General features: G+C 40.2%; 1 long non-coding RNA gene across 3 annotated transcripts in view; it reads right to left on the reverse strand.

Moving 5' to 3' along the window:
- Positions 1-24,049, reverse strand: part of LOC143997120 (uncharacterized) — a 94,281-nt gene that overhangs the window by 68,671 nt on the left and 1,561 nt on the right. For all 3 annotated transcript variants that reach the window (XR_013277646.1, XR_013277648.1, XR_013277647.1), the window contains exon 2: positions 23,143-23,189. This is a non-coding gene — a long non-coding RNA (uncharacterized LOC143997120). The remainder of the gene's footprint in view (positions 1-23,142; positions 23,190-24,049) is intronic.

Raw genomic sequence — 24,049 nt, forward strand, 5'->3', positions numbered from 1 at the left:
GAGAGAACCATACCGGGTGAATGTCACCGCGTTCTTTCATCAAGGGTCTAATTTGCTCTCCCTGTGATCACATCACCCATATGTGTCATGTACAACATATGATCATGCTCAACATATGATTTTTACAAGCAACAAAACAAATTAAGCACTGGTATTGATATTTGTGGTGGTGCATGTGTTAAGAAATTAGTAATAAAGGAAATCAGTATATAAATAAATTGGTAGTATTTGATCATTTGAAAACTGCATGATGTTGGAAAGCTTCTGTACAACCTCTGCAAACTGCACAAAATATAATTCGAGGGGAGAGCAGCTTGATTTGGACTTTGAACTCATGGCCTAAATGGTTGCTAAAGAACAGGAATTTGAATAGATCTGTTTTAAATAACTGCCATTTATAGCCAGCTTTATGGGTGTGGCTGACTTGTGTTTATTGTCAAATGCAGCATGCTTTCAGGGGCCTTCAGATTCCATTTGAACATCCAACATGTTCCTTAGACCATTGTGAGTTCCTTCACATGTGCTTCTGACATCCTTCTGGCCTGCAATTAATGTGAAACTAAGCCTATCAATTTAGCTGTTTCCCATGTTTTCCATTCATGGCATGCTATTATTGCTGTCACAGTTGCATGTGCCCTCAACCGAACTGTCAAGCCATCAAATAACTGGTGTTGAACGAAAAAAATAATAATAATAGTGTATACCAGGCCATATATTATACAATTTTCTTTTTCAAATCCCTTTAGGTTTACCTTCCATTATGTAGTGCAAGGGCCTTCTTAATTACATATAAAATTTAAAGTGTTTAGGTTTGGCCTCATATTATATGGTTTTAGTAATTCTAAAGGAAAATTGTACAAGGAAATTGTATAATGCGTGGCCAGCCTTAGGCCGCGTACACACGGGCGGACTGTCTGACGGACTTGGTCTGCTGAAACGTGTTTCAGCGGACAATCCGCTCGTGTGTGGGCTTCAGCGGACTTTTTCAGCGGACAGTCTGGCGGACTAAGTCTTTCGGAATTTCCGTAATATTGTCTGTCCAAACTTGGTTTCAGCGGACAGTCCGCTCGTGAGTAGGCTAGTTCGACGGACTAAGTATGGCGCATGCTCAGAAAGGATTTACACGGCCGAAGGTGTATTGGACGTCGTATTTCTAGTCCCGTTGTACGTGCCGTACACGTCATCGCGCAAGCTTTCAGCGGACTGTCTGTTCGTCGTGTGTGGTCAAGTCCGTTCATTCAAAAGTAGGACGGACTGTCTGTCGGATTGTCTGACGGACTTAGTTGGACGGATAGTCCGCCCGTGTGTACGTGGCCTTAGTAGAAACTCTATGGTGTTAATAAACTTGAGACAATTTCAGTGTGCCCAAAGATGATTGTTTTACATGTGGTTAGTGGTAGACATTTTTCACAGGGAAGACGCTATAGGCAGGGTTCACTTTATTTAGACATAACATGTTGCTACTCGATAAGAAAAGTCACGGGGTGTTTGGCTGCTCTCCTGCCTTCCCTCCGTAGACACCAACATGCATGTTTGGTAAGTACAAGCATCCATGTCAATAGAATTATTTATATAAGACAATCGCCATGTGTCATCTGCGATTAGCTTTAATACTGCATCAGACATCCCCTCAGAGGCGGATCGGGGGGGGGGAAATGGGTCAATTGCCCCCCCCCACCCCCCGCTCCCCCCGAGAAAATAGTGAGCAGGCTGTGCTGATGCCGACCCCTCATTAGGACACAGGGCAGCTGGTAGAGCCGCAGCTGCAGGGGATTTCCACCCCTCCTTCTCTTCCTTGAGCCGAGCAGCTCTTATTTACCCGGCAATGCCTGCTCCTATTGGCTACATTCAGGGTCAATGGCTGGGAAACTAACACCAAGAGGATTATGGGACATGTTGTCCTGGAGTACCAGTAGGTCCAGGACAATTCACTGAGAATGCACTGCAGCCCCCAACATGCCGAGAGGGAGATCCGTGAGAGGAGAAGAGGGACCACAAGGCTGTTGGGTGGAGGGGGCCAGAGAGAAAGTGCCAGTAATCTGATTCTACTATATATCCCCCAAGGTAAGAACTTACCTCCAGGTGGGCGGATGAGGGGGGCGGGGATGCAGGCTTACATAGAGGTACAGGACTTTATCACTGGCTGTTCCCACTCTGTCCTCCCCTCCACCTGACTGCTCCAACCCTGTGCTCCCTTCCACCTGGCTGAATCCACTCTGTCCTCCCCTCCACCTGGCTGCTTCCACCCTGTCCTCCCCTCCACCTGGCTGCTCCCACCCTGTGCTCCCTTCCAACCTGTCCTCCCCTCTACTTGGCTGCTCCCACAAGACACTGTGTATTTAAGTGTGTGTGTTTGTGTATATATAATTGCATTTTATAGTTGGCCTCCCTACTTTTGTCCCTGTCCCTGTCCCCCCCCTAAATATGAAAGCTGGAGATGCCACTGTCTCTCACCGCCCCCCTGCATCACTGCATTTCTACATCTAAAAGAAGACTGCCATTTGCAGGCGCAGGCAGCAGAGAGATGACATCATCTCTCACTGCCCGCCCTCCCTCTGGAACAACAGGGACACTGTCACTGGCCACTGGTAAGTGACAATCTGCATCTGGTGACAGGCGACGTAGCATGTGACACACTCAGGGCTCCCACTGATTCTGCATTATGGTGAGTTGAACTATTTCATTTTATATTACAATGTAATAATATAAATAGTGCGTTCAATCATCCTGACACCATATTAGCCATGGTGCAATGATGATTAAAGCGCCAACACCAGCCATTGCCCCAACAAATTGCCCGCAAAAGTTTGGGCATTAGACTCTGGATCCACCCCTGCATCCCCTTGGTTAATGATTACCATTTTTTGTAAATGTAAGTGAACAGTTCAGGAAAATATATTATATAAGATCCACATGTGCAGAAATGATGTGCTCACATATAACGGAATGATCTGAAATGGTAGTGCAACATAAACTGCTAATAATAAGTCATGGAAGGAAGTTAAAAATAGAGCATATATTAGTTTATTTTATTTTTTTAATTCACTAAATAGTATACGGACTAAGACATAAAATGTGTGTTATCAGGGTAGTTGCGACATATGTCTGGGAGGATTATAAAAGATGGACTTAAAGTTACTGAACAGAGAGCAATAGCACTGACCCCAGAGTCTCTGTTGTGATATGGACATGGCTAATTGGGGTGGTCTGACACACCCCAGACACTGGTGTAATAAATAGCTTTGTGAGGCTTACAGATAGCAAAGTGTGTATTACAAGGGAATCCTGATGGAGCCTATAAAGGTGGTGACATGGGAAAGGCAGAATGGAATCCTTCCCTTGTGGTACTTGTCACCTTATCAATTTTTATCTACAGTGTTGTATTACACTTACACAATATTTATCCCAAATGTAGAATAATATATATGTATATGTATATGTATATATATATATATATATATATATATATATATATATATATATATATATATAGTATCTAACAAAAGTGAGTACACCCCTCACATTTTTGTAAATATTTTATTATAACTTTTCATGTGACAACACTTTGCTACATTGTAAAGTAGTGAGTGTACAGCTTGTATAACAGTGTCAATTTGCTGTCCCCTCAAAATAACTCAACACACAGCCAATAATGTCTAAACCGCTGGCAACAAAAGTGAGTATACCCCTATGTGAAAACGTCCAAATTGGGCCCAAAGTGTTAATATTTTGTGTGGCCACCATTATTTTCCAGCACTGCCTTAACCTTCTTGGGCATGGAGTTCACCAGAGCTTCACAGGTTGCCACTGGAGTCCTGTTCCACTCCTCCATGACGACATCATGGAGCTGGTGGATGTTAGAGGCCTTGCACTCCTCCACCTTCCGCTTTAGGATGCCCCACAGATGTTCAATAGGGTTAAGGTCTGCAGACATGCTTGGCCAGTCCATCACCTTTACCCTCAGCTTCTTTAGCAAGGCATTGGTTATCTTGGAGGTGTGTTTGGGGTCGTTATCATGTTGGAATACTGCCCTGCAGCCCAGTCTTCGAAGGGAGGGGATCATGCTCTGCTTCAGTATGTTACAGTACATGTTGGCATTTATAGTTCCCTCAATAAACTGTAGCTCCCCAGTGGTGGCAGCACTCATGCAGCCCCAGACCATTACACTCCTACCACCATGCTTGACTGTAGGCAAGACAAACTTGTCTTGATACTCCTCACCTGGTTGCTGTCACACACGCTTGGCACCACCTGAACCAAATATAAGTATATCTTGGTCTCATCAGACCACAGGACATGGTTCTAGTAGTCTATGTCCTTAGTCTGCTTGTCTTCAGCAAACTGTTTGCGGGCTTTCTTGTGCATCATCTTTAGAAGAGGCTTCCTTCTGGGACGATAACCATACAGACCCATTTGATGCAGTGTGTGACGTATGGTCTGAGCACTGACAGGCTGACCCCCCACTCCTTCAACCTCTAGAGCAATGCTGGCAGCACTCATACATCTGTTTCCCAAAGACAGCCTCTGGATATGACACTGAGCACGTGCACTCAACTTTTTTGGTTGACCATTCAAGGCCAGTTCTAAGTGGAACCTGTCCTGTTAAACCACTATATGATCTTGGCCACCATGCTACAGCTCAGTTTCAGGGTCTTGGCAATCTTCTTATAGCCTAGGTCATCTTTATGTAGAGCAACAATTCTTTTTTTTCAGATCCTCAGAGAGTTCTTTGCCATGAGGTGCCTTGTTGAACGTCCTGTGACCAGTATGAGAGAGTGAGAGCGATAACAACAAATTTAATTCACCTTCTTCCCATTCACATCTTAGATCTTGTAAGACTAATGAGTCACATGGCACCGTGGAGGGAAAATGGCTAATTGGATCAATTTGGACATTTTCACTTACGGGTGTACTCACTTTCATTGCCAGCGGTATAGACATTAATGGCTGTGTGTTGAGTTATTTGAGGGGACAGCAAATTTACACTGTTATACATGCTGTAAACTCACTACTTTACATTGTAGCAAAGTGTAATTTCTTCAGTGTTGTCATGTGAAAAGATATAATAAAATATTTATAAAAATGTGAGGGGTATACTCACTTTTGTGAGATACTGTATATAAAAATATATACAGTAAAAAAATATATATATAATGTACCTTATTTGGGGATAATTCAACTTTTGTAATTACTCTTTGTTCTGATTTTACATTGTTCATACTGAGGGTGATTAAAAGGGGCATAATTAAAAGTCACAGAGCCCTGGTATAAACAAACAAGTGTCACTTAAGTTTTTTACATGATATTGTTTAATAAAAGGAAAAACTAATTTTGTTTTAACACAGAAAGAAAACAGCAATAATAAAAAAAAGCATGGGCAAGTGTTTAAAAATGGTAAAACTCATGAGTTTTATTATAATAAATTTCCCTAATAAGTTGATAGATAAAGATCCATAAAGATCTATGAGGTTGGGAAAGCATTCATGAAATAACCAATTTAAGACATGGGGGGGATTAGCAGATCAATAAACAGTAACAATCTGCTTGATCAAATGTCTGTTCAGCAATGTCCTGAAATAGGGAAAAGTTTTCCAACCTGAAGCCTGGTTGATTGTTCCCCACACAGCATCCAGACAGATAGTAGGGTTAGTGATCTCCTGTAGATATGAGATCATTGATTTGCATTCTTAGGTCTTTAATGCCCGTACACACGAGAGGACTTATGTCCGACAGACTTCCAAAGGAGTTCTGCCGGAGTTCCGACGGAGTTCTGACAGATTTTTCGGCCGAACGGACTTGGCCACACACGATCACACTAAACTCCGACGGATTCGAACGTGATGACGTACGACTGGACTCGAATAAGGAAGTTCATAGCCAGTAGCCAATAGCTGCCCTAGCGTCGGTTTTAGTCCGTCGGAGTAGCACACACACGAGCGAATTTTTCGAAGGGGACCGGGTCCGGCGGAGTTCCGTCGGGAAAATTTGAAGCATGCTTCATTTCTAAAGTCCGTCAGACTTTAGCGAAGCTAAAGTCCGTTGCAGCCCACACACGATCGGATAGTCTGACGGACTCAGTCCGTCGGAGTTTGGATGTCGAAAAGTCCGCTCGTGTGTACGGGGCATAATAGTTATTAGGGAGAATATGTTCTGTTTCTATTCCTTGATCTCATGGATTCTTGGACAGTTGTATTTTTTGCACAATAATATTACCAAGTTATTTTTTTAAGATCCTAACAAAGACACTGATGTTAGATAATGAGTCCCAGTTGCCAAAAGGCACCTTTCGTGATTTCATTAGAGACATGCACCAACACTGTATGGGCAAAAAAAACTTGGACATCCCTCCAAATGATTAAGTTCAGGTGTTCAAGTGAATGGTACTGTTAACGCTACGGCATACAAAGACATCTTAGAAAATTGTGCACTTCTAATCTTGTGGAATCAGGTTGGGGCAGCCCATTCTCCTTCCAGCATAATAGTGCAATCCATAGAAGTGAGGTCCATAAAGACATGGGTACAAGAGTTTGGTGCAAAGGAACTACAGTGGTCTACATAGCCTTGACCTCAATCATACTAAACATCTTTGGGACAAATTGGAATGTAGATTGTGAAACAGAATGCCTTCCTAGAAGAAAAGAAGGCTATTATAGCCTCAAAACGGGAGGGGGGTCCACATCAGTCTAAGGGTTTTGGATTGGATGTCCAAAAAGCTCATACGCTTGTGAAGGTCTGATGTCAAAAATATCTACTGTATGTGGGCTTAGCCTAAGGGCAGAACAGTGGATTGGTGACTTTAAACTTGCAGAACTGAGTTCATTTGTTGGAATCCTGACCAGGACACAATCTACATGAAGTTTACAGGTCCTCTGTGTGATTGTGTTTCCTCCCGAATGCCAAAGACATATAGGTATGTTAATTGACTCCTGTCTAAATTGGCCGTAGTATGTGTATGTATGCATGTGGGATAGAGACCTTAGACAATAAGCTCCTTTGGGGTAGGGACTGTGAATTCATATTATGTAATGTGCTGCATAAATTGTTGGTGCTATATAAATACCTGTTATAAACCAGGGTAAGACTGAATAAAGCTAGCCAAAGGTTTTCTATCTAATGATCGACCTCTGTCAAACAGGAGCGGCTACATATAAATCAAATTTAGGTGCTTCCTACTCAATCCAGCCAAATCGAACCATCTTTGGCCAGTTGTAGGGGGCTAAGCTAATACTCAGTGGCAAGGCATAAATGGTAGTGTTATTACCATTCCACCACTCACATTATCATTTTGCTGTATTTCTTTTTACAAATTGCACTATTTGTGATGGTTTATGGTCAGATTCTAACACACACACTGTTTCTTTTATTCCTTACTCTAGAAAAACCATGATTCACAGAAGTCAGGTTATTTTACAGAAAGTTCTGAAGAGAACAAATGCAGTATCTCCCTTGATATAATCTAGGCCCATACACTTTTATGCAAATGAGATATCGATATAAGAAAAATAAAATAATGTGAAGAAATTCAGCGTACGTAGTGTATGTAAAACACAGGGCTACTTTATACATCGAAACTATTTTTAGTGATATTAGTGAAATGAAATGAAGAATAATGACTAGAAAAAATCCAGACTGTGAAAATTGTAACGTCCCCTTACATTGTGGTCAGTGTAGTGTCCCTTATATTGGTGGTCAGTGTAGTGCCCCTTATATTGGTGGTCAGTGTAGTGCCCCTTATATTGGTGGCGAATGTACTGTCCCTTATAATGGTGGCCAGTGTAGTGCACCTTTCATTGGTAGTCAGTGTAGTGCCCCTTATATTGGTGGCCAGTGTAGTGCCCCTTATATTGGTGGTCAGCGTAGTGCCCCTTATATTGGTGGTCATTGCAGTGCTCCTTACATTGGTGGTTAGTGTAGTGCCCCTTACATTGGCGGTCAGTATAGTGCCCCTTATATTGTGGTCAGTATAGTGCCCTTTATATTGGTGGTCAGTGTAGTGCCCCTTATATTGGTGGTCAGTGTAGTGCCCCTTATATCGGTGGCGAATGTACTGTCCCTTATATTGGTGGCCAGTGTAGTGCCCCTTTCATTGGTAGTCAGTGTAGTGCCCCCTTATATTGGTTGTCAGTGTAGTGCCCCTTATATTGGTGGTCAGTGTAGTGCCCCTTATATTGGTTGTCAGTGTAGTGCCCATTATATTGAATAACAGTGAAGTGCTCCCTTACATTGGTGGTCAGTGTAGTGCCCCCTTACACTGGTGGTTAGTGTAGTGCCACCTTACATTGTTAGTTAGTATTTGTCGGTCAGTATAATGCCCTTTTACATTGGTAGTCAGTGCAATGCTCCTATACTTTGGTGGTTGTTGAAATGCTTCTTTTGGTTTTTAAAGTAGCAGCACAACATTGTGTTAAATTAAAAGTTTATTTTTTACATTTGATATATTTGGAGCACGGGGGATTTACACTTTGTATAAAATATTTTATATTTTGATTAACAATAAGAATGGCCCCAACATTTGGCCAATAAGTCATTGCAATAAAGACAATGTACAGTGTGTTATTATAGGCTGAGAGCCATCCAGGTCCCATTTTCAATGTCCAGGCTTAGGAAAGGAGGTTCTCACCCAAGATTTGATGGCACATGGCCCGTCCATCATGAGTGCTGCTGGCACTGGGGAGGTACAGTTCATTGAGGGAACCATGAATGCCAACATGTACTGTGACATACTGAAGCAGAGCATGATCCCCTCCCTTTGGAGACTGTGCCCGAGGGCAGTATTCCAACATGATAACGACCCCAAACACACCTCAAAGATGACTACTACCTTGCTAAAGAACCTGAGGGTAAAGGTGATGGACTGGCCAAGCATGTCTCCAGACCTAAACCCTATTGAGCATCTGTGGGACAACCTCAAATGGAAGGTGGAGGAGCGCAAGGTCTCTAACATCCACCAGCTCCGTGATGTCGTCATGGGGGAGTGGAAGAGGACTCCAGTGGCAACCTGTGAGGCTCTGGTGAACTCCATGCCTAAGAGGGTTAAGGCAGTGCTGGAAAAAAAATAATGGTGGCCACACAAAATATTCACACTTTGGGCCCAATTTGGACATTTTCACTTAGATGTTTACTCACTTTTGTTGCCAGCTGTTTAGACATTAATGGCTGTTGAGTTATTTTGAGGGGACAGAAAATGTATACTGTTATACAAGCTGTACGCTCACTACTTGATGTTGTGGCACAGTGGTGTTGTGGGTAGTACTCTCACCTAGCAGTAAAAAGGGTCGCTGGTTTGAATCCCATCCATGACACTACCTGCCTTGAGTTTGCATGTTCTCCCTGTGCCTGTGTGGGTTTACTCCAGTTTCCTCCAAGGATATGCTGGTAGGTTAATTGGCTGACTGTCTAAGCCCTTGTACACACGGTCGGACATTCAGACAAACAAATCCGTCTAATTTTGTTCAATGGATTTTTTCCGAAACTGGTGTTGCATACACGCGGTCGGACAAAGTTGTCGGAAAATCCGATCGTTCAGAACGTGATGACGTTATTTCATTATGACGGGACTACGTTCAGGCTAGTAGCCAATAGCTTTGGTCTAGGAATTTGATCTGAGCATGCGTGGCACTTTGTCCGATCGGAATTCTCTACAAACGATTGGACAAAGTCCGATCGGATCATGGTGTCGGAAAATTGTATAGCCCAGCTCTAAAACTTTGTCGGCCGGATATTCCGACGAAAACAGTCTGATGGAGCCCACATACGGTCGGATTATCCAACAACATGGTCCGAAAGGACATTTTCCGTTGGAATGTCCGACCGTGTGTACAAGGGCTTAGAAAAAGAAATTGGCCCTTGTATATGAATGTGAGTAAGGGACCTTAGATTGTAAGCCCCTTGAGGGTAGGCACTGATGTGAATGTGCAATGTATATGTAAAGCACTGTGTGAATTGACAGTGCTATATAAGTACCTTAAATAATAAATAATTGTAAAAAAGTGTAATTTCTTCAGTGTTGTCACATGAAAAGATATAATAAAACATTTACAAAAATTAAAGGGGTGTACTCACTTTTGTGAGATACTGTATCTATGATTCTGTACTTGCCAAATATGCTGCAGAAATCTCCCTCCACTAAGTCTGGCTGCATCCATTTTAACTGTGGGCAGCTGAAGCTGCTGCCTGTTCATTTCCTGGATTTACACAGAAGATTTAATAGATGGAAAAAGTTGACAAAATGACTGAAGGTCCCCTTTAATGACTTGGAGAGGATCTGCAAAGAGGAATGGGACAAAATCCCTCCTGAGATGTGTGCAAATCTGGTGGCCAACTACAAGAAACATCTGACCTCTGTGATTGCCAACAAGGATTTTGTCTTGTACTAAGTCATGTTTTGCAAAAAGGGTCAAATACTAATTTCACTCATTAAAATGAAAATCTATTTTTAACTTTTTTGAATTGCATTTTTCTGTTGTTATTAAGTCGCCCACTGTTAAAATAAACCTACCATTAAAATTATAGACTGATCATTTTTTTTATCAGTGGGCAAACATCCAAAATCTGCAGGGGATCAAATATTTTTTCTCTCCCAGTATAATTAAGAGTAAAGTACAACTCAACCAAGTAAAAATTGAATACATCCTATACAACATATCTACATAAGCATACTTTGTGTAGTAGTTACTGTTAGTACGTTTAGTAGTACTGTTAATTTGTTTAGTGTTATAAGTTATTTCCAAAATGTAATGTTTCTGTTATCAGTCCTGTTAAGGTAAATTATTTATATTTAACATGCAACACGGACTTCATAAGAAGTAAAACAAAGAACAATAATGTATTTTACTCAGCAGTTATTTAAATACAAAGGTAATAATTAACATGCTATATTATATTCATATCCATTGCCAGCGCTACAAAATAGATAATAAATACTGCTTCATATTTCTTACTAACTGGTCATTGATCAGCAATGTTATAGGTCCCACTGCTACTTTATTATTATCAGCAATATTCATCCTGAACAAATTTTTCATCTGCAGACATATCAAGAGCAGTTTCCTCATATTTGAAGCTAGATCACATGATGGTTTAAAGCGGTGTTCTGCATAAAAAAAAAAATAATTAAAAGTCAGCAGCTACAAATACTCCAGCTGCTGACTTTTAATAATCGGACACTTACCTATCCCAGGGTCCAGCGATGTGGGGGATCGAGGCCCCGCTTGTCTCCCCCTCCGCTCGGCGGCACCGGCATTTTAACTGTGGGCGCTCGACTGTGGCTTCACAGCCGGGGACCCACTACACATGCGTGAGCAGTGCCGCGTGCCGTGACTGGCCGCGCAATCATCTGGGACCTGTCAGGTGTACCAGATGATTGACAAGAGGGAGGGGGAGAGGAAATCTACCTTCCTGCGCCGAGGGCAGTGACGTCAGGAGCCCAAGCGCTGAAGGAGGCAGACTACGAGGGACCCCCTAGCAACAGGCATTTAGAGGTGAGTAAAAAAAAAATCTATTTCTCCAAATGTTTTATTTTTTATTTATTTTTTAAGCACATTAATATATATATATATATATATATATATATATATATATATATATATATTTTTTTTTTTTTTTGCAGCCATCTACTCCATCTAGCAGTAGGTTACAACATTGTTTTTGTTAAATATATATATATATATTTTTTTTTTTGTTTCTAAACATGAAAACAGTTCAATACAGGCATAAGTAAGATACATTATCTGTTAGATGTAACATAGAGAGTGTCCAAATGGGTGAACATCAGCATTGTCCCAACCTAGGACAGATGGGGGTGGTGAGAAAAACACGCAAAGCTCTGCTGTATCTAAGGTTTCTATATGCACAACAGGGTAACAATAATGAAAACACCCACAAGTAAGAAGCAAAAATAAGAGACTTGATATCTAAAGCAGAGTATACACAGACCAAAAATCATCTGTTCAACAGGAACTGGTTGAATTTCACTGTGTGTGTCTAATGACAGGTTTCTCTCAAACAGTCCTGATTAAAAAACAGCATTCGATTGGCCCTTGCAGCCAATGGCCTGCAGCCTGTGTATTTTGACAGGAGGGAGTCCCTGCTGTCAGAATACAGTAGCGCAGTGGGAGAGATCCCTGCATCTACATCACTTGTGTGCATGTGAGGATCCATTGGTTGAACAAAAAGCATTCAAGGAGTATACCCTGCTTAAAGCAGCGTTCCACCCAAAAATTGAACTTCTGCCGATCCGATTCCTCATCTCCTGGTTCCCCCCCCCCCCCCCGGTGTCACATTTGGCACCTTTCAGGGGGGAGCAGATACCTGTCTAATCCAGGTATTTGCTCCCACTTCCGGCTGTAAATCTACGCCCCTCCTCTGTCCTCCCCTAAGGCACACCTGTGCAATAATCATGCTGTCTAATCATCACCTTGATATGGCACACCTGTAAGGTGGATGGATTATCTCAGCAAAGGAGAAGTGCTCACTGACACAGAGACAGATTTATGAACAATATTTAAGAGAAATAGGCCTTTTGTGTAAATAGAAAAAGTCGTAGATCTTTAAAGCGGTGTTACAGCTGAAAAAATAGTTTTTTTAAAAGTCAGCAACTACAAACACTGTAGATACTGACTTTTAATAAGCACACTTACCTGTCCAGGGTGCCCGCGATGTCAGCCGCCCGAGGCCGATACGTCCATCGGATCAGGTCCCGGCACCGCCATTCGAACTAAGGAAAACAGGCAGTGGAGCCTTGCGGCTTCACTGTCCGTTTCCTTCTGTGCATACACAAGTCACGCGGAGCTTTATGAATGGCTGGCTGTGTTCTGGAACACACACAGGAGGACAGCGCGCCCCATTCCTCAGAAGACAACGCGAGGAGGAGAAGAATGAAGACTACCGTAGAATAGGAAGTGTCAGATAAGGACAATCTGCCTAGCAACAGCAAGTAAAAAAAAAATGTTTTTCTATTTTTTTTTCACAATTTTAGGAGCCTTTTTATGTAATTTTTTTTATTTTTTTTTAGGGTGGACGTCCGCTTTAAGTTTAGCTCATGATAAATAGGGGCACACACAAAAGTGTTGCATTTATAATTTTGCTCAGTTTATATACTCAAGAAATCTAGACCCTAGCACAATTGCCTTTGGATCTTCTTAAAGTTTTTGTACTAAAGCCAAACGGATGGTTGTGATACCTATATTTAAAGTATTAAAGAGGAAGTAAACCCTCCTGCCCAAAAAAATATGAAAAACACACCCTGCAAGATAAAGGCATAATGAGCTAGTATGCATAGCATACTAGCTCATTATGAATTACTTACCCGAGAACGAATCCCCGCAGCCCTCCTCGTCTCCCCCTCAGACCGCTGACATGTCGCCCGGGGCTTGCTTCTGGGTATCACGGCTCCGGCACTGTGATTGGCTGGAGCCGTGATGACATCACTCCCGTGCATGCATGCGGGAGCCACCGCGAACGACACAGTACAACTGAAGCAACGGCATGTACTGCAATTCAGTTGGCTTAAGTGCACATGTGCCGCATGACGTCGGCACATGCAAATACAGGGATATCTCCTTAACCGTGCAATGCTCTGTTATTGTTGTTTTTTTTTTTGTTGTTGTTTTTTTCTACATTGTACATTTACAAACTTGATATTTTGTAATACAACATGTTATTTTTTTTTTTTTTTTTAACAATAAGATTTTAATTTCGATATAAACATACACATTTCAGCATCAGTATACATAAAAGGTAAAGATGAATGCAAACAGAAAACAAAAAGAAAACAGTATACTAAACCCTGAAGTTACCATGAAGATCATCAATGACAAACATGTGACCATCTTATTGAAGCTTCAATTGCATGTATTAACATGGTATTTCTACATGTGCCATATATAATATATAAAAAAAAACGAGAGAACGTTACAAAAAAATAAATGTAAAGTAGGCCATGAACGAGTCAAAAACGGAAAGTTCTGTTTTTGACTTTTGTCTATGGCTGGCCTAACGGGGATTTTAGCCCTTTCCTACACTACTAAAATAAGTGGCTTTATTTCTGTCAGTATTGCTGTTGGGGAGTTCCCCTCACATCCTGTCTCTTAGAACAGTGTTTCTCAACCTTTTTCCAGGCACGGTGCCCTTGAAAAGCATTTTCTTTCTCAAGGCTCGGTTCACATTACTGCATTTCGAGGAATGTGAGCAAAATTGCATGCGTCCCTGGCAAGCAGACAAATGCGCTGCTCTTTAGCAGACGCATAGGGGTGCCATTAATTTTTAATGGTATCTCCACGCATTGGCAAGCGCAGAGCATTTTTGATGTAGCACGATTTTAAAAAAGTGTTGGAAACTTCTTTCTCTATGTTACTGCAGGTAGGGCAGCCTATTAAAATTAATGGGCTGCCCCACATGGAGCACGCAGCCGCACAGAGTTCAGTCACACAATAGATTGGAGGGGCGGTAAAACCACGTGGTTGAGATATTTTTACCACTACTAACTGCTCCCCTTTAGCTGCAGAGGCAGCAGCCAGGGTAATTCACATGCTGTGGCTGCAGATGGACATGTACCCCAGGTGAATGGGCCCGTACTGCAAACGCTCCACAACCATGTGCATTGCAATAGAATTGGCAAGTTTTGCATGAAAACAATGAAAAATGTTGTTCATTTGCCAAGCCAATGATTTGACTTCTGTGTTTGATTTTGAAATGCACATGTGTAATACAATATGTATGATTTTTTTTAAAACCAGAACCACATTCACAGTTAGAATTTTGTTTGATGGGTAAAAATTGTGCAAACGATAGTGAATTTGACACAAATAAAGTGATTGTAAAGGTTTTTTTTTTTTTTTTTTAATAGCAAACATATTATACTTACCTGCTCTGTCCAATGGCTTTGGACAGAATGGCCTACATCCTCCTCTTCTGGGATCCCCTGCCTAGGCTCTCTGTTCATTATCTTTTCTGTGTGCCACCATATGAAGCTGCTTCCTATGGTGGAACAGGTGTGGGCTTGATCCCAAGCTGCGCTGTGCGTGCCTATTAACATACACAGTGTGGCTCAGCCCCACCCCAGCCCCCTCATCACTAGGTTTGATTGACAGTAGTAAGACCAAGTGGCTCCCGCTGCTCTCACTGAGTCCTGTGAGGAGGGAGAGAGAGAGCCACGGGTATAGATATATATAGTTTATATTTATATACATACATACATACATGCAAACTCTAATAGCAGAGCTGGTGCAGTAAAGAGAAGTATGGTAGCACTCAATAAATGGCAGCACTGGTCAGAAGGAGATATTTCCCATCTCCCTGCCAGAACAAAGAGCGATAATGCTAATGCAGACAGGGTGATTAGGGTGTGCCCAGGCACACCCAGCACACCCCCTGCGCAAGCCTATGGAGAGAGCAGTGCTGCTGCTTTCAGGCACAGCGCTGGATAGAGATCAGGCTCAGGTAAGTATTTAGGTGGGCTGGGAGGAGCTGCACATAAAAGGTTTTTTACCTTAATGAAAAGAATACATTAAGGTAAAAAACCTGAAGCCTTTACAACTGCTTTAACCATTAGAAAATCGAACAAACACTACAAATACATATTTTACAAACAAAATTCTACTGGTGTATGGCCAGTTTAAATTGGCCCTAGTATGTGTGTGTGCTTCTTGGGTAGGAACCAATGGTGGCCTATCCATAAGGGGCGCACAGGTGCCACCCCCCACCCATGCATCCGGCCCCCTAATCTACATGCAGGGTGCCTGATGCATGGATTCCAATGCAGGGGGTTTGAAGCACCTGATTAGAGCCTGAGGCTCTAATAGGCTTCAAAAAGGGGTTTCCTGATTGGCCAAAAGTAGAAGCTAGCCTATTGGCCAAGGGAGGAAGAGGGTGGAGACGCACAGTGAGGTCACCACCATGATGCCGAGAAGGAAACACAGGAGAAGCCGGCAGCCCATCTCCCAGGGGGAAGTGCTGCCCAAGGTAAGTGTTTCGGGTGACCGACCGACGGACCTTAGATTGTTAGCTCCTTGAGGGCAGGGACTGATGTAAATGTACAATATGTAAAGCATGGCATACATTGTTGGCACACCATAAATAAATAAATAAATAGGTTTGGGCTGGGCATACATTTTTTTTTCAGTGGCAGCCCAGCATTTGGAGTAGACAGAAAGAGCACTCTGTGAGATGGTAAAGCAAGCCATGGACACCATTGAACAATCAAACGTGTATGAACTGACAGTCTCACACGACATGAATAAAGATATATGATGGCCTGGCAACTGCCTTTGTGCATCTCTGACACCCTAAACAGGACAACACAAGACACACAAGTATTCCAGGGTAGAATGAGACAGCAGGGCCAGGATGACATTCGCAGGCAGTCTTGGTGCCAGCTTATCTTAAAGAAAGCAATAACAATTGCTCAAGGTCTTCCAATCTGCCTGATCACTTTCTCAATGAGTGAGGTCATTAGGATCTGTTGTGTGCTAACCTACAGACATTCGATTTTCTCTTCAACCATCCAAAGGGAGACTGTCAGCAAATCTTTATAGTCACCTAGTTATGAAAAATGAATTTATACTAAAAATGGTGGAGTCTAAACAAAAAAGTCATGCAGAGCTGGAGGATCTCTCAATATAGCTCTATGGGACAGGGCAACTACATTTTTTTATTCAACAATTGAATACAAATACTAGTTATTACAATAATATTTTTTTGTTATGCTGGGAATAGTAAATCCCAACAACAGTCTGGTATGGATTTTGCTCCTGGTACAAGTTGACAATTGTCAGAATTTTCGATCTTTTGCATCACAATGCAAGCCGTGTTGTAGTATTTTAGTGAAGTTTGCAAACTTCCCCAGAGCCTGTAGGCTGTTACATCACCCCCCCCCCCCCCCCCCCCGCGTCCCAGTTGTGCTCACACAGCACAATGCATGGACTTATGCAAATGCACTTATCAGATGGTCAGTCAATATCTTAGAAATGATTTACTGGTCAACCAAATTACAGATTGGTATTGTGTTCATGGGGTAAAAGCATTATATTCTTTGTAAAATGTTACATTTTATAGTTAAACTAACCTGATCTTTTAAAATATATTAGACTTTCTAATTAGTGCCATATAAAAATTATTGATGATTTACAAAGAAAAGCGGTATTAAGCTCAAAACCAAAAATGTAATATATTGCAGTTTACCATAGATTAGATTTGGTAGCTGTTTTCACCTTATACACCTCCTGTATTAGACCCCTTTCGCACTGGGGCCGCCCGTGCATTCACAGTAAAGCGACGCTCGTTTTAGCGGTGCTTTTCAGACGCTAGCAAATTGCTTTCAACCCCAAAAAAGGGGGTAAAAACTCCCATGTTGCGATGCTTCTGAAGCGCCTGAAAAGTTCATTGCAATGGGCAGGGGCGTTTTGGGAGTTCTATATACAGCGCTCCCAAACCTCCCTAAAGATGCTGCTTGTAGGTCTTTTTCTAACGTCCCGCAAGCGCACCACCCGAGTGTGAAAGCACCCATTGCAATCAATGGGAGGCAGTTTTCAGGCGCTTTACAAGCGCTATTTCTACCGCTAAAATGCCTGAAAACTGCCTCAGTGGGAAAGGGGCCTTACAGTGCCCTTACTCTGGATAAAGGAGCACATGGGCACCTTTGGACAGCAGCATTGTCAGTCTGGGGGGTGAGGAGTGTTAAATGTATTAGCAGACTTAAATACACTGACAAATTGAAGCCAAACTCCAGCTAACACTTTTTAAGCAGTTACAGCAACAAACTAGTTTCTTTGGGGATAAAGGTTTTACATAAATGAATAAAAAAGCTCATCATTGTCAGTGTTAAATAGTATGTGTCAATCCTCTAACTGCTTTATCTGCAGGACAACTTGTTCTGTTAAAAAAAACAACAGACTTTCTGCCAGGATCAGCAGGTGAAAATAAAAAAAGAAAGTCTAAAAATGAAAACGAATGCAGCCATCACATCTAAGAATTGGAAAGCTGCAATATAATAAACATTTGCTTTTAACCTTTTGCCGACCAGCCGCAGCAGTTGCACTGTGGCAGCATGGCTCGGCTGCGCAAATTGCCGTTATCTTACGTCAGTAACATAAACACCCCCCCTCCGCTCGCTCCTGAGCCGGTGCGAGTGCCCAGTGGCCTCGATCACTGCCAGGCTCCCGCGATCGCTCGGGGGACACGGAGAATCGGGAGCTGTGTGTGTAAACACAGTTTCCGGGTCTCTGAGCAGTGAACTGACAGATCGTCTGTTCATACAGAGTATGAACAGCAATCTGTTAGTTTCCCTGCACAGTCTCATCCCCCTTCAGTTAGAACATATACTGGGATACATATTAACCCCTTCACTGCCCCCTTGTGTTAACCCCTTCATTGCCAGTGACATTTTTACAGTAATCAATGCAATTTTAATCGCACTGATCGATGTATTAACAGCAATGGTCCCAAAAATGTGTCAAAATTGTCCGACGTGTCCGCTATAATGTCGCAGTCATGATAAAAATCACTGATCACCGCCATTACTAGTAAAAAAAAAAACGTATTAATAAAAATGCCATATAACTATTCCCTATTTTGTAGACGCTATAACTTTTGCGCAAGCCAATCAATATACGCTTATTGCGATTTTTTTTACCAAAAATATGTAGAAGAATATGTATCAGCCTAGATTGAGGAAAAAAATGTTTTTTTATATATTTTTTGGGGATATTTATTATAGCAAAAAGTAAAATATAATGCATTTTTTTCAAACTTGTCGCTCTTTTTTTGTTTATAGTGCAAAAAATAAAAACCGCAGAGGTGATCAAATACCACCAAAAGAAATTTCTATTTGTGGGAAAAAATGGACGTCAATTTTGTTTGGGAACCACGTCGCACGACCGCGCAATTGTCAGTTAAAGTGACACAGTGCCTAATTGCAAAAAGTGGTCTGGTCTTTAGCCAGCCAAATGGTCGGGGGCTTAAGCGATTAAGCTTATTACAGCTTTAACCGGATTTCACCTCACCATCCCAGAATAATAAAATATATTGTTGATCTGTTGTTATGGTATAGCACTTTACGCAAAATGCTTTGCCTTTTTAAATATCTAGCTAGCTGATGCTTTTATATTCTAAAATGGGGAGGTACAATTGATTACTACTGTAGTATATAACAAGAGTGATTTTGAATTGAATTACAAGGTTAAGAAAGGAGGGGCACCCAGCATGGAGCCAACTCCCTTATCAGCCAATGGTATATAATGTAGATTTAGATGATATAAACACATTATAAAGTGAAATGTTTTAGGGTGGTGCATGGAGACTGATTGTGCCAAGAGACAAGCAAATAGGGTTTGCCTGGGAGGTTGCAACAACAAACATTTCTGATCTTTGGAAATCTGTTGGAAAATATCTATGGGAGCAAAAGCCATTTTTTATTAACCAAAAGAAAGAAAATTGTTCATCATGAAGATGAACCAGAAAGGATATCATGGGGGATCTAAATAGTGCAAAGATACATATATGGCAAATGTCCCAGCACTCTGCATTTTGGGGGGGGGGGGGGGGGGGCATGTGAGCACCAACCTGGCATCCCCTTTTCATTTATAGCTGACAGGATGGTCTTTGTTGGCAGACATTAGATGATAGAACATTTCCAGGCATCTGTGCTAGTCAATGTACCCCTAAACAAAAACAATCACATCTTGCTACCTTTCATGTATGGATCTGTAGGATAGGGTAGAGAAGATAAGCTCCAGATACCTCCATCCATCTGACTTGGTTTTCTAATTTGGCCAATTATTCTCCCTGATTATCCTCAGCCAGAAGTACCTACAGGTCACTCATAGACATGATATTATCTTCTGATCTGGCCAAGTGGCCATAAAAAAAGTAAAATCAGGGACTGTCTTAATTTTTATGTGAATCTAGAGACATGAGTTTGCCAGTCTCAATGTAGTTGTCTGGATTAGGCAACAATCCCTCAAATCAATGGACACCTTCTTCATTTGCAAACTTTGTCTCCTCCTTCTGAGCACCATGTAGCCACTGTAGAAGGGAGTCTGTTTATTATTGCTTTTCTTTGTTTTCCATGGAACATTTGTAACCATTGAACCCTGTGTTCTGTTTGTTTATTTGCTCTACCTGGCCAAAAATCTGCAAAAGTTTAATAGGCACCAGGAGAAATGATCATTGCAATGCTCTTGTGTTCTAGCAGTGCCATAAATACTACACAGCTGTACTGTATTAGTATTTAGTATTATTATGTTACCTTTTATTGTATTATTAAACTGAAGTCAGATTTTATTTTATTTATGTTTTCTTACCTATAAAAATAAAGAGATCATAGAGTTCTGATTGGCTGATAGGGAAAAAACATATATTTCCTTTGTACTTTATCTAACAGCAATTAAAAAAAAAAAAAAAAAAGCAATTTATTGTAATTATTGACTGTATTGCAAGTTGCTATCGAAAAGCCTTAATGTATCATTTTGAAAAATAAATAAAGAAAAAAAGAAAAAAATGTGCCAGCTGGTTGAACATAGCCATACATCGGAATCAAACCAGTATCACACCATAATGCTCATCTGCTAAATTGTATAGAGGAGAGGTGCCAGTCCTATAGATGTGCTAAAGCGCTGAGTAGCAGCAAGTCTGGGTGCTGTGATGAGAGATAATGTGATAATTTCTCCACTCAGGTAGACTGCACCAAAGGGACAATTACATTACTGATCACTCCTGCTGGGCTCTCCCTGCTGGCTTCATTCACAGAGGCTTTGGTGTGGAAAAATAAGCAGCTTTCCTGACATTTGCCTCTTTCTACGTAATATGCTAATGAGCACAGCAGACAAGCTAATCAGCACTGGCTATATATATGTGGATAGCTGGAGATAAGGCTCAGGTCACCTCCAAGTCAGAGACCTCTATGGGGATAGATGATCAGAGGAGGGACTGGAACTTCTGCAGGACAGACATGGAGACGACCTATCTGATCCACAAAGTGCTCTTCCCAATAGCAAGGAATAGCAGCTTTACAGGGGCTCATTTAATAAAGCTGGTTATAAACTATATACAATCTGATTGTATAGCCTTTGTACATTCTCAGTTTAGACTTACCAAAATTGTATAGTAAGAAGTCATATCTAAACAATCCAATTACATAGCATAAAATCATGCAGGCCCTTTATGGTAGCTGGTAGATCTAAAGAAGATTGTATAATCCAATTGAATAGTGTATGGTCAGCTTAAGAGAGACATTTTTCACCAACTTGATATTACTTGAAATCGGGTTAGTGTGTGGATCAATATGATTATTATTATTATTATTATTATTGATAATGATATGATAATAATCATTTAAATCATTATTATGTATAATTGATAATGATATAATAATAATATTAATAATAATAATAATATAAATCAGTATTATTATTATTTATAAATGGTGATGATAACGATGATATAATAATAATAATCATTACTATAATTAATTATGTATGTCTGTATTATTATTATATTATTATTATTATTATTATTAACTATTATACTTATTTATTATTATTATTATTACTATTATTATTTATTTAAATCAATTTTTATTGGAATTTTTACCGTTTACAATACAGTACAAAGTCTTTGAAAAACAGAGTACAAAGCAAACCAAGGAAAATATTACTACTATTATTATTAATGATGATATAGTAATAATTCAAATAATTAAAAATAAATTAATAATAAGAATAATGATTATTATAATTGTTATTGTTATTATTATTAGTACAGCATCATAATTTATACATAATAATAATTATGATTATTATTAATATTACTATAAGGTAATTCCTGATTGCACATATGAAATAAAGAGCTACATTAAAAAAAAAATAGTACATCACTTTTATTTTCTAAGAGTAGACTGTTCACTTAGTTTAGAATAAGGAAAAGCTGCGTTCATTTCAATACAGGCATACCCCACTTTTAAGTACACAATGGGGTATAGCTGGAGAGTTCAAAATCAGGCTCACTTCTGTAGAGAAACCAATGAGCTTCCAAGTTTTATTACAAAAGATTAATGGAACAAGCTGGGGTTAGAAGCTCATTGGTTTCTATACAGAAGTGAGCCTGATTTTGCACTTTCCAGCTTTAGTAAATAAACCCCATTGTGTACTTAAAAGTGGGGTATGCCTGTAATTCAACCTTTTGCAGGCACAATTTCTGTTTGTTTGTTTTTTCCTGTGTTTTTTGGGTATGTTTATGTCTTGCACCTAGATATTTATAGTTAACACCGTTTCACTGTATTTACTAAAACTAGTGAATGTTCCCTTTCCAGTGCAAATATTCACTATACTGAGTGAACAATCTCTACTCCACAATTTGCAAGGTATAAATTTGGTGAAAAAGGTGAAGCTTTGTTCACTTTGAATTTCCAATTACGGAAAAGTAAAAAAAAAAAATGTTTTTGGGCGAACTTGAGTCACCCTATTCATCAATTAAGGGAACAGTCAACTTTGCTAATTTAAAATGGTCTGTTTATGTAATAAACCGACCCTAACGTTATTCTGCTGCAGTGCTTTCAGATGCAGATAGGAATATTTACATACTGAACCGATTCAAAGGTTTTCCTAATTTAATTTTTATTTTTGGAAGCAACTGCTTACTATAAATTAGAGTATGGATAACTGTGTTGGTTAATCGCCGTTTATAATAAAAATGGGTCACAAACCTGAAAGATGCATAGGAAATTAAAGACAAGAGAAATTTGGGTTGATTTGCTTAAGGAGTTTAGAATGTTCACTCAAAAATGGTGTGAATAAAAAAAAAAAAAAATAAAAAAAGTGTGAATATTAAAAAAATAAATAAAAATGCGTGAATATTTAAAAAAAAAAAAAAAATTGCGTGAATATTTTCTTCAGTTATCCAATCATGTGAAAAGCATCTGAATATAATAGACCATTAAGGTGTTAAATAAACGGTGTTATTTCTTGCAAGTGAACAATCATTTATCTTTCACATGATTGGATAATTGACCTGAATATTCACGCGATTTTTTTAAGTCAAGATTATCAACTCTGTTAGTAAATCAGCTGTCAAGTGTGTAATTTAAACCGGGGAAGACATATTTGTCGCAAATAAAAAAAAAATGTCATTGTTGAAAAATTTGTATGATACCTTTTTAGTCTTCTATCCGGTTTTCTTCCGTTGCTCTTAGTTTTTATCTGGCAAGGAAATAGCATTCGAAAGTGTAAATCTGTTTTTATTGGGAATCATTTCATTACAAAGAAATGATAACCATGTAATCTACAGTAATGTACATTATCTGTCCTTACAAACTCCAAATAAATATTTTATAGGGCCACATAAATTCACACCAAAGCAGCTTGTCGGCGTGTCTGCTGGAATAAATCCACCACAGGGCAATATCAATCAGAAAGGCATGGGCTCTCAAGGGTTAAAGCTAATTCATGTGAATGCTCCAGACAGAGAGGGGAAGAAGATGCTCTATGACGTCACATTGCTGACATCCACCAGACAGCGGAAAATATGGAAAATCAGCGGCTTTGCTGCGCCCTGTCTGTGTGTATTGTGGCGAGCAGAGTGGATTGCTGGCTGATTTATGTTGGTACAATGTTATCTGGGGGAGCTGATACAATAAGAAGAGAATTGTGTGCCTTGGAATTCACTGCCTGGCTAATTAGACCTATTTAGACAACCCATATGCAACAATTAAATGTTGATTGTCTTAAAATAATAAAGTATACCGGTTTACTGGCTTTGTATTCACAGAAAGGTCTGTCTGGGCGTCCTTCAAAGAATGGGGAGAAAATCAAGTCAATAAAAAAAGATATATTCCACCAATCTGAAATGTAACTGGGTGGAGATGTATCAATTGTTAAAGCTCGATAAGTAATTACTTTCCCAAAAAGAGGAGACAGTTACTATACAAAGGGATTACTTTTGTTTAATCGAAGTCACTTTAAAGTATTCTCCTTATAGTTTAATATTTTTCTACTACTACCACTGCTACTACCAATACTACTACTACTACTACGAATAATAATAATAATATGTTTTAATA

This window comes from Lithobates pipiens, unplaced genomic scaffold (genome assembly GCF_037356315.1).
Source record: "Lithobates pipiens isolate NorthernLeopardFrog02 unplaced genomic scaffold, aLitPip1_a1.2 Scaffold_19, whole genome shotgun sequence".
In the NCBI taxonomy this organism is placed as follows: Eukaryota; Metazoa; Chordata; class Amphibia; order Anura; family Ranidae; genus Lithobates; species Lithobates pipiens.